This window comes from Pleurodeles waltl, chromosome 4_1, assembly GCF_031143425.1.
Source record: "Pleurodeles waltl isolate 20211129_DDA chromosome 4_1, aPleWal1.hap1.20221129, whole genome shotgun sequence".
Classification (NCBI taxonomy): Eukaryota; Metazoa; Chordata; class Amphibia; order Caudata; family Salamandridae; genus Pleurodeles; species Pleurodeles waltl.
The window spans coordinates 53,027,562-53,035,163 of record NC_090442.1 but is presented as its reverse complement, the minus strand read 5'-3'; the positions used below and the strand labels follow the sequence as shown (position 1 = coordinate 53,035,163).

The 7,602-nt window shown below is 51.9% G+C and overlaps 2 non-coding genes across 2 annotated transcripts; one reads left to right on the top strand and one right to left on the bottom strand.

The window, feature by feature from the left end:
* Positions 1-2,117: 2,117 nt before the first annotated feature.
* Positions 2,118-2,188, top strand: TRNAD-GUC (transfer RNA aspartic acid (anticodon GUC)). The gene has a single exon. It is a non-coding gene; the product is annotated as a tRNA-Asp (tRNA).
* A 2,626-nt stretch (positions 2,189-4,814) lies between these two features.
* On the bottom strand, positions 4,815-4,888 carry TRNAN-AUU (transfer RNA asparagine (anticodon AUU)). Its single transcript has one exon. It is a non-coding gene; the product is annotated as a tRNA-Asn (tRNA).
* Positions 4,889-7,602: the final 2,714 nt, after the last annotated feature.

Sequence of the window (7,602 nt, the reverse complement as noted above, 5' to 3'; positions counted from 1 at the left end):
AATGTCAAAGAGTGACCCCCACGTGATTTGAACACGCAACCTTCTGATCTGGAGTCAGACGCGATACAGTTGCGCCACGAGGTCCATGTGCGTGCAGTTCTCAGCCCCGGATCAAGAAATGCTTCTGTGCCTTTTATTGGCCCTTAGTACTCCTGTGGTTAAAGTAGAAGGCTTGGTGTCCCGTTTCCAGTCCTATTGGTGGAAATGACTAGAGGTGGAGAGATGAGAGAAGATAGAAATGTTGAGATAGAGCATGTCACGCAGGCAAAGCGAGAGCTCTAAGAGCAAAGCCAGACAGCTGTGTTTTAATTCAGGACTTGACGTAGGCAAAAGCATACATCCCTGGGTGGGCTTAAACCACCAACCTTTCGGTTAACAGCCGAACGCACTAACCGATTGCACCACAGAGACCAACAACTGCAGTGCGCGTGTTGGGACTCAATATATGTTTTTACCTTTGTGCTCCTGCCTGCAGCTCTAAGGTCCTGGCATAAGACAGGTAGGCTTAGACTCCATTGTGACATGTCTTACTTCTCTTAGAAGAAGGTTCTGAGTTGCCAGGCAGCTTATCTTCTGCCGGGCACACTTTCCTTTGCAGGCTTTCAGGTTGTGAACCCAGCACTGCTTAGGTGTCCATGTCAGACATGAGCAGCTCATTGAGCCCCACTGTGTGTTTTTTGTGGAGATACAACTCTCAGACTAGAGGGAGCAGGCGGGAAGTGGGTGAGACTCACAAAGGGTGGGTGGGCCAGTTAAAGGATGTTATCTAATAGTGTAATCGAGGAGTTGGGTTTTTTGTGCACTACACTTTAACCAGCAATTCTTTCTAAAAGGAAATCCCAGGGCAGTACCCGCAATGAGTGGCATCCCCACACCCGAGGTTGCATTGTGGTAGCTGTTCCCTGAGCCCATAGCCCCTGTCCCCATGTCGCCCTTTCTCCTCGTGTAACTCACCCCAGATTCGTTGGCTCTGATACTTGCTGCTTCTGCTGCGCGATCATCCCCATGATCTGGGCCTTTGTACGAAATGTCATGTAAGATGACTTTATTCAGCACAGCGTTTGTCATTTGCTTGGTTGTCCTGTCACTGTTGGATGTTTTCTTGCGCAGACTACTGTCTAATGGTGGGAAGGCCACGAGACACGTGACTTTTCTCTTTCCTTGTTAGCATAGTTTCCTGCCACTGTCTTGGTGTGCTGCCAGCCTGTGAGACACGTGTCTTGCGCATATCAGCTCCACTGTGGCATGTTAGATATGTCTTTGAGCAGAGTCCCGGTCCCAGAGCTGCTGCCTTCTCTGCACTCTGGCTTGTAAGACTGCAGGCAAAGGCCCTCCCTGGCCCCTCAGCCAGATAGATACATTTACCTGCAGGGCTCAGCTTTGGTGAAAGATATTGGCGAGAGAGAGGAAAGGGGACGGCCCGTGGTGCACCCCCTATTTTGCATAGAACCACAGCCTCCTGGGAGGGCAGAGACATGAGGGTTCTCAGGGAAAGCCCTCCCAGGAGTGTTGAAGGGCAGGACGTGAAACACAGCAATCCCGGAATGGCCTGGTCTAAGATGCCTGTGCAATAGGCCTGGCCCTAGGCTTCCGGGGCTCTTCCTCGGCAGAGGCCCCAGTGGTATGAGCCCAACCAGGGCTGTGCCCGACCAGGGCTGTAGGGCGCGTTGGGAGCGCGTTAGGGACGCGAAAGAGGGCGCAGGGCACAGAACTCTGCCCGTTTCTCCCCAGGATTTTGGGGAGGACAGGGAATCTGGCCAGGTCAGTGACTAGGCTTTCCCAGGAGGAAAGACCAGTGACAGTGGCATGTTGTGAAACACAAGATTGCTGGTGGTCTGGAGGGTGCTTTCTGTCAGCCACTTCTCCCGGGAGCAGCCAGAGAGCAGGCTGATGTCGTGCTCTGTCAAGCACAACACTGGCCCCAAACCACTGTCCTTAGCAAAAGCAGAAACATTCATAGTTTCAGTCTCCTGCATCTGATTCCTGCCATCAGCATGTGAACGTTTGGCAGTCCAAGGCTTGCCATGCAAACTTTGTTCATAGGTGTCCCATGCGAATGCATGGGCCTCATCACTACTGTCTACGGCAGGGCTCTCTGCTCAGCCTATGTAAGTGAAGCATTGGTGGTTCAGTGGTAGAATTCTCGGCTGTCACGCGGGAGACCCGGGTTTGATTCCCGGCCAATGCAAAGTGCCCTTCTTTTGGCATTGCTTTAGAAGTCAGAGATATAGTCTTGGTGGGGTAAAAAATGTTAAAGAGTGACCCGACGTGATTTGAACACGCAAACTTCTGATCTGGAGTCAGACGCGCTACTGTTGCGCCACAAGGTCCCTGTGCGTGCAGTTCTCAGCCCCGGATCAAGAAATGCTTCTATGCCTTTTATTGGCCCTTAGTACTCCTGTGGTTAAAGTAGAAGGCTTGGTGTCCCGTTTCCAGTCCTATTGGTGGAAATAACTAGAGGTGGAGAGATGAGAGAAGATAGAAATGTTGAGATAGAGCATGTCACGCAGGCAAAGCGAGAGCTCTAAGAGCAAAGCCAGACGGCTGTGTTTTAATTCAGGACTTGATGTAGGCAAAAGCATACGCCCCTGGGTGGGCTTGAACCACCAACCTTTCGGTTAACAGCCGAACGCGCTAACCGATTGGGCCACAGTGAGCGTGTTGGGACTCAATATATGTTTTTACCTTTGTGCTCCTGCCTGCACCTCTAAGGTCCTGGCATAAGACAGGTAGGCTTAGACTCCATTGTGACATGTCTTACTTCTCTTAGAAGAAGGTTCTGAGTTGCCAGGCAGCTTATCTTCTGCCGGGCACACTTTCCTTTGCAGGCTTTCAGGTTGTGAACCCAGCACTGCTTAGGTGTCCATGTCAGACATGAGCAGCTCATTGAGCCCCACTGTGTGTTTTTTGTGGAGATACAACTCTCAGACTAGAGGGAGCAGGCGGGAAGTGGGTGAGACTCACACAGGGTGGGTGGGGCAGTTAAAGGATGTTATCTAATAGTGTAATCGAGGAGTTGGGTTTTTTGTGCACTACACTTTAACCAGCAATTCTTTCTAAAAGGAAATCCCAGGGCAGTACCCGCAATGAGTGGCATCCCCACACCCGAGGTTGCATTGTGGTAGCTGTTCCCTGAGCCCATAGCCCCTGTCCCCATGTCGCCCTTTCTCCTCGTGTAACTCACCCCAGATTCGTTGGCTCTGATACTTGCTGCTTCTGCTGCGCGATCATCTCCATGATCTGGGCCTTTGTACGAAATGTCATGTAAGATGACTTTATTCAGCACAGCGTTTGTCATTTGCTTGGTTGTCCTGTCACTGTTGGATGTTTTCTTGGGCAGACTACTGTCTAATGGTGGGAAGGCCACGAGACACGTGACTTTTCTCTTTCCTTGTTAGCATAGTTTCCTGCCACTGTCTTGGTGTGCTGCCAGCCTGTGAGACACGTGTCTTGCCCATATCAGCTCCACTGTGGCATGTTAGATATGTCTTTGAGCAGAGTCCCGGTCCCAGAGCTGCTGCCTTCTCTGCACTCTGGCTTGTAAGACTGCAGGCAAAGGCCCTCCCCGGCCCCTCAGCCAGATAGATACATTTACCTGCAGGGCTCAGCTTAGGTGAAAGATATTGGCGAGATAGAGGAAAGGGGACGGCCCGTGGTGCACCCCCTATTTTGCATAGAACCACAGCCTCCTGGGAGGGCAGAGACATGAGGGTTCTCAGGGAAAGCCCTCCCAGGAGTGTTGAAGGGCAGGACGTGAAACACAGCAATCCCGGAATGGCCTGGTCTAAGATGCCTGTGCAATAGGCCTGGCCCTAGGCTTCCGGGGCTCTTCCTCGGCAGAGGCCCCAGTGGTATGAGCCCGACCAGGGCTGTGCCCGACCAGGGCTGTAGGGCGCGTTGGGAGCGCGTTAGGGACGCGAAAGAGGGCGCAGGGCACAGAACTCTGCCCGTTTCTCCCCAGGATTTTGGGGAGGACAGGGAATCTGGCCAGGTCAGTGACTAGGCTTTCCCAGGAGGAAAGACCAGTGACAGTGGCATGTTGTGAAACACAAGATTGCTGGTGGTCTGGAGGGTGCTTTCTGTCAGCCACTTCTCCCGGGAGCAGCCAGAGAGCAGGCTGATGTCGTGCTCTGTCAAGCACAACACTGGCCCCAAACCACTGTCCTTAGCAAAAGCAGAAACATTCATAGTTTCAGTCTCCTGCATCTGATTCCTGCCATCAGCATGTGAAAGTTTGGCAGTCCAAGGCTTGCCATGCAAACTTTGTTCATAAGTGTCCCGTGCGAATGCATGGGCCTCATCACTACTGTCTACGGCAGGGCTCTCTGCTCAGCCTATGTAAGTGAAGCATTGGTGGTTCAGTGGTAGAATTCTCGCCTGCCAAGGGGGAGGCCCGGGTTCGATTCCCGGCCAATGCAAAGCGCCCTTCTTTTGGCTTTGCTTTAGAAGTCAGAGATATAGACTTGGTGGGGTAAAAAATGTCAAAGAGTGACCCCGACGTGATTTGAACACGCAAACTTCTGATCTGGAGTCAGACGCGCTACCGTTGCGCCACGAGGTCCCTGTGCGTGCAGTTCTCAGCCCCGGATCAAGAAATGCTTCTGTGCCTTTTATTGGCCCTTAGTACTCCTGTGGTTAAAGTAGAAGGCTTGGTGTCCCGTTTCCAGTCCTATTGGTGGAAATGACTAGAGGTGGAGAGATGAGAGAAGATAGAAATGTTGAGATAGAGCATGTCACGCAGGCAAAGCGAGAGCTCTAAGAGCAAAGCCAGACAGCTGTGTTTTAATTCAGGACTTGATGTAGGCAAAAGCATACGTCCCTGGGTGGGCTTGAACCACCAACCTTTCGGTTAATTGCCGAATGCACTAACCGATTGCGCCACAGAGACCAACAACCACAGTGAGCGGGTTGGGACTCAATATATGTTTTTACCTTTGTGCTCCTGCCTGCAGCTCTAAGGTCCTGGCATAAGACAGGTAGGCTTAGACTCCATTGTGACATGTCTTACTTCTCTTAGAAGAAGGTTCTGAGTTGCCAGGCAGCTTATCTTCTGCCGGGCACACTTTCCTTTGCAGGCTTTCAGGTTGTGAACCCAGCACTGCTTAGGTGTCCATGTCAGACATGAGCAGCTCATTGAGCCCAACTGTGTGTTTTTTGTGGAGATACAACTCTCAGACTAGAGGGAGCAGGCGGGAAGTGGGTGAGACTCACACAGGGTGGGTGGGGCAGTTAAAGGATGTTATCTAATAGTGTAATCGAGGAGTTGGGTTTTTTGTGCACTACACTTTAACCAGCAATTCTTTCTAAAAGGAAATCCCAGGGCAGTACCCGCAATGAGTGGCATCCCCACACCCGAGGTTGCATTGTGGTAGCTGTTCCCTGAGCCCATACCCCTGTCCCCATGTCGCCCTTTCTCCTCGTGTAACTCACCCCAGATTCGTTGGCTCTGATACTTGCTGCTTCTGCTGCGCGATCATCCCCATGATCTGGGCCTTTGTACGAAATGTCATGTAAGATGACTTTATTCAGCACAGCGTTTGTCATTTGCTTGGTTGTCCTGTCACTGTTGGATGTTTTCTTGGGCAGACTACTGTCTAATGGTGGGAAGGCCACGAGACACGTGACTTTTCTCTTTCCTTGTTAGCATAGTTTCCTGCCACTGTCTTGGTGTGCTGCCGGCCTGTGAGACACGTGTCTTGCCCATATCAGCTCCACTGTGGCATGTTAGATATGTCTTTGAGCAGAGTCCCGGTCCCAGAGCTGCTGCCTTCTCTGCACTCTGGCTTGTAAGACTGCAGGCAAAGGCCCTCCCTGGCCCCTCAGCCAGATAGATACATTTACCTGCAGGGCTCAGCTTTGGTGAAAGATATTGGCGAGAGAGAGGAAAGGGGACGGCCCGTGGTGCACCCCCTATTTTGCATAGAACCACAGCCTCCTGGGAGGGCAGAGACATGAGGGTTCTCAGGGAAAGCCCTCCCAGGAGTGTTGAAGGGCAGGACGTGAAACACAGCAATCCCGGAATGGCCTGGTCTAAGATGCCTGTGCAATAGGCCTGGCCCTAGGCTTCCGGGGCTCTTCCTCGGCAGAGGCCCCAGTGGTATGAGCCCGACCAGGGCTGTGCCCGACCAGGGCTGTAGGGCGCGTTGGGAGCGCGTTAGGAACGCGAAAGAGGGCGCAGGGCACAGAACTCTGCCCGTTTCTCCCCAGGATTTTGGGGAGGACAGGGAATCTGGCCAGATCAGTGACTAGGCTTTCCCAGGAGGAAAGACCAGTGACAGTGGCATGTTGTGAAACACAAGATTGCTGGTGGTCTGGAGGGTGCTTTCTGTCAGCCACTTCTCCCGGGAGCAGCCAGAGAGCAGGCTGATGTCGTGCTCTGTCAAGCACAACACTGGCCCCAAACCACTGTCCTTAGCAAAAGCAGAAACATTCATAGTTTCAGTCTCCTGCATCTGATTCCTGCCATCAGCATGTGAAAGTTTGGCAGTCCAAGGCTTGCCATGCAAACTTTGTTCATAGGTGTCCCGTGCGAATGCATGGGCCTCATCACTACTGTCTACGGCAGGGCTCTCTGCTCAGCCTATGTAAGTGAAGCATTGGTGGTTCAGATGTAGAATTCTCGCCTGCCACGGGGGAGGCCCGGGTTCTATTCCCGGCCAATGCAAAGCGCCCTTCTTTTGGCTTTGCTTTAGAAGTCAGAGATATAGACTTGGTGGGGTAAAAAATGTCAAAGAGTGACCCCGACGTGATTTGAACACGCAACCTTCTGATCTGGAGTCAGACGCGCTACCGTTGCGCCACGAGGTCCCTGTGCGTGCAGTTCTCAGCCCCGGATCAAGAAATGCTTCTGTGCCTTTTATTGGCCCTTAGTACTCCTGTGGTTAAAGTAGAAGGCTTGGTGTCCCGTTTCCAGTCCTATTGGTGGAAATGACTAGAGGTGGAGAGATGAGAGAAGATAGAAATGTTGAGATAGAGCATGTCACGCAGGCAAAGCGAGAGCTCTAAGAGCAAAGCCAGACAGCTGTGTTTTAATTCAGGACTTGATGTAGGCAAAAGCATACGTCCCTGGGTGGGCTTGAACCACCAACCTTTCGGTTAACAGCCGAACGCACTAACCGATTGCGCCACAGAGACCAACAACCACAGTGAGCGTGTTGGGACTCAATATATGTTTTTACCTTTGTGCTCCTGCCTGCAGCTCTAAGGTCCTGGCATAAGATAGGTAGGCTTAGACTCCATTGTGACATGTCTTACTTCTCTTAGAAGAAGGTTCTGAGTTGCCAGGCAGCTTATCTTCTGCCGGGCACACTTTCCTTTGCAGGCTTTCAGGTTGTGAACCCAGCACTGCTTAGGTGTCCATGTCAGACATGAGCAGCTCATTGAGCCCCACTGTGTGTTTTTTGTGGAGATACAACTCTCAGACTAGAGGGAGCAGGCGGGAAGTGGGTGAGACTCACACAGGGTGGGTGGGGCAGTTAAAGCATGTTATCTAATAGTGTAATCGAGGAGTTGGGTTTTTTGTGCACTACACTTTAACCAGCGATTCTTTCTAAAAGGAAATCCCAGGGAAGTACCCGCAATGAGTGGCATCCCCACACCCAA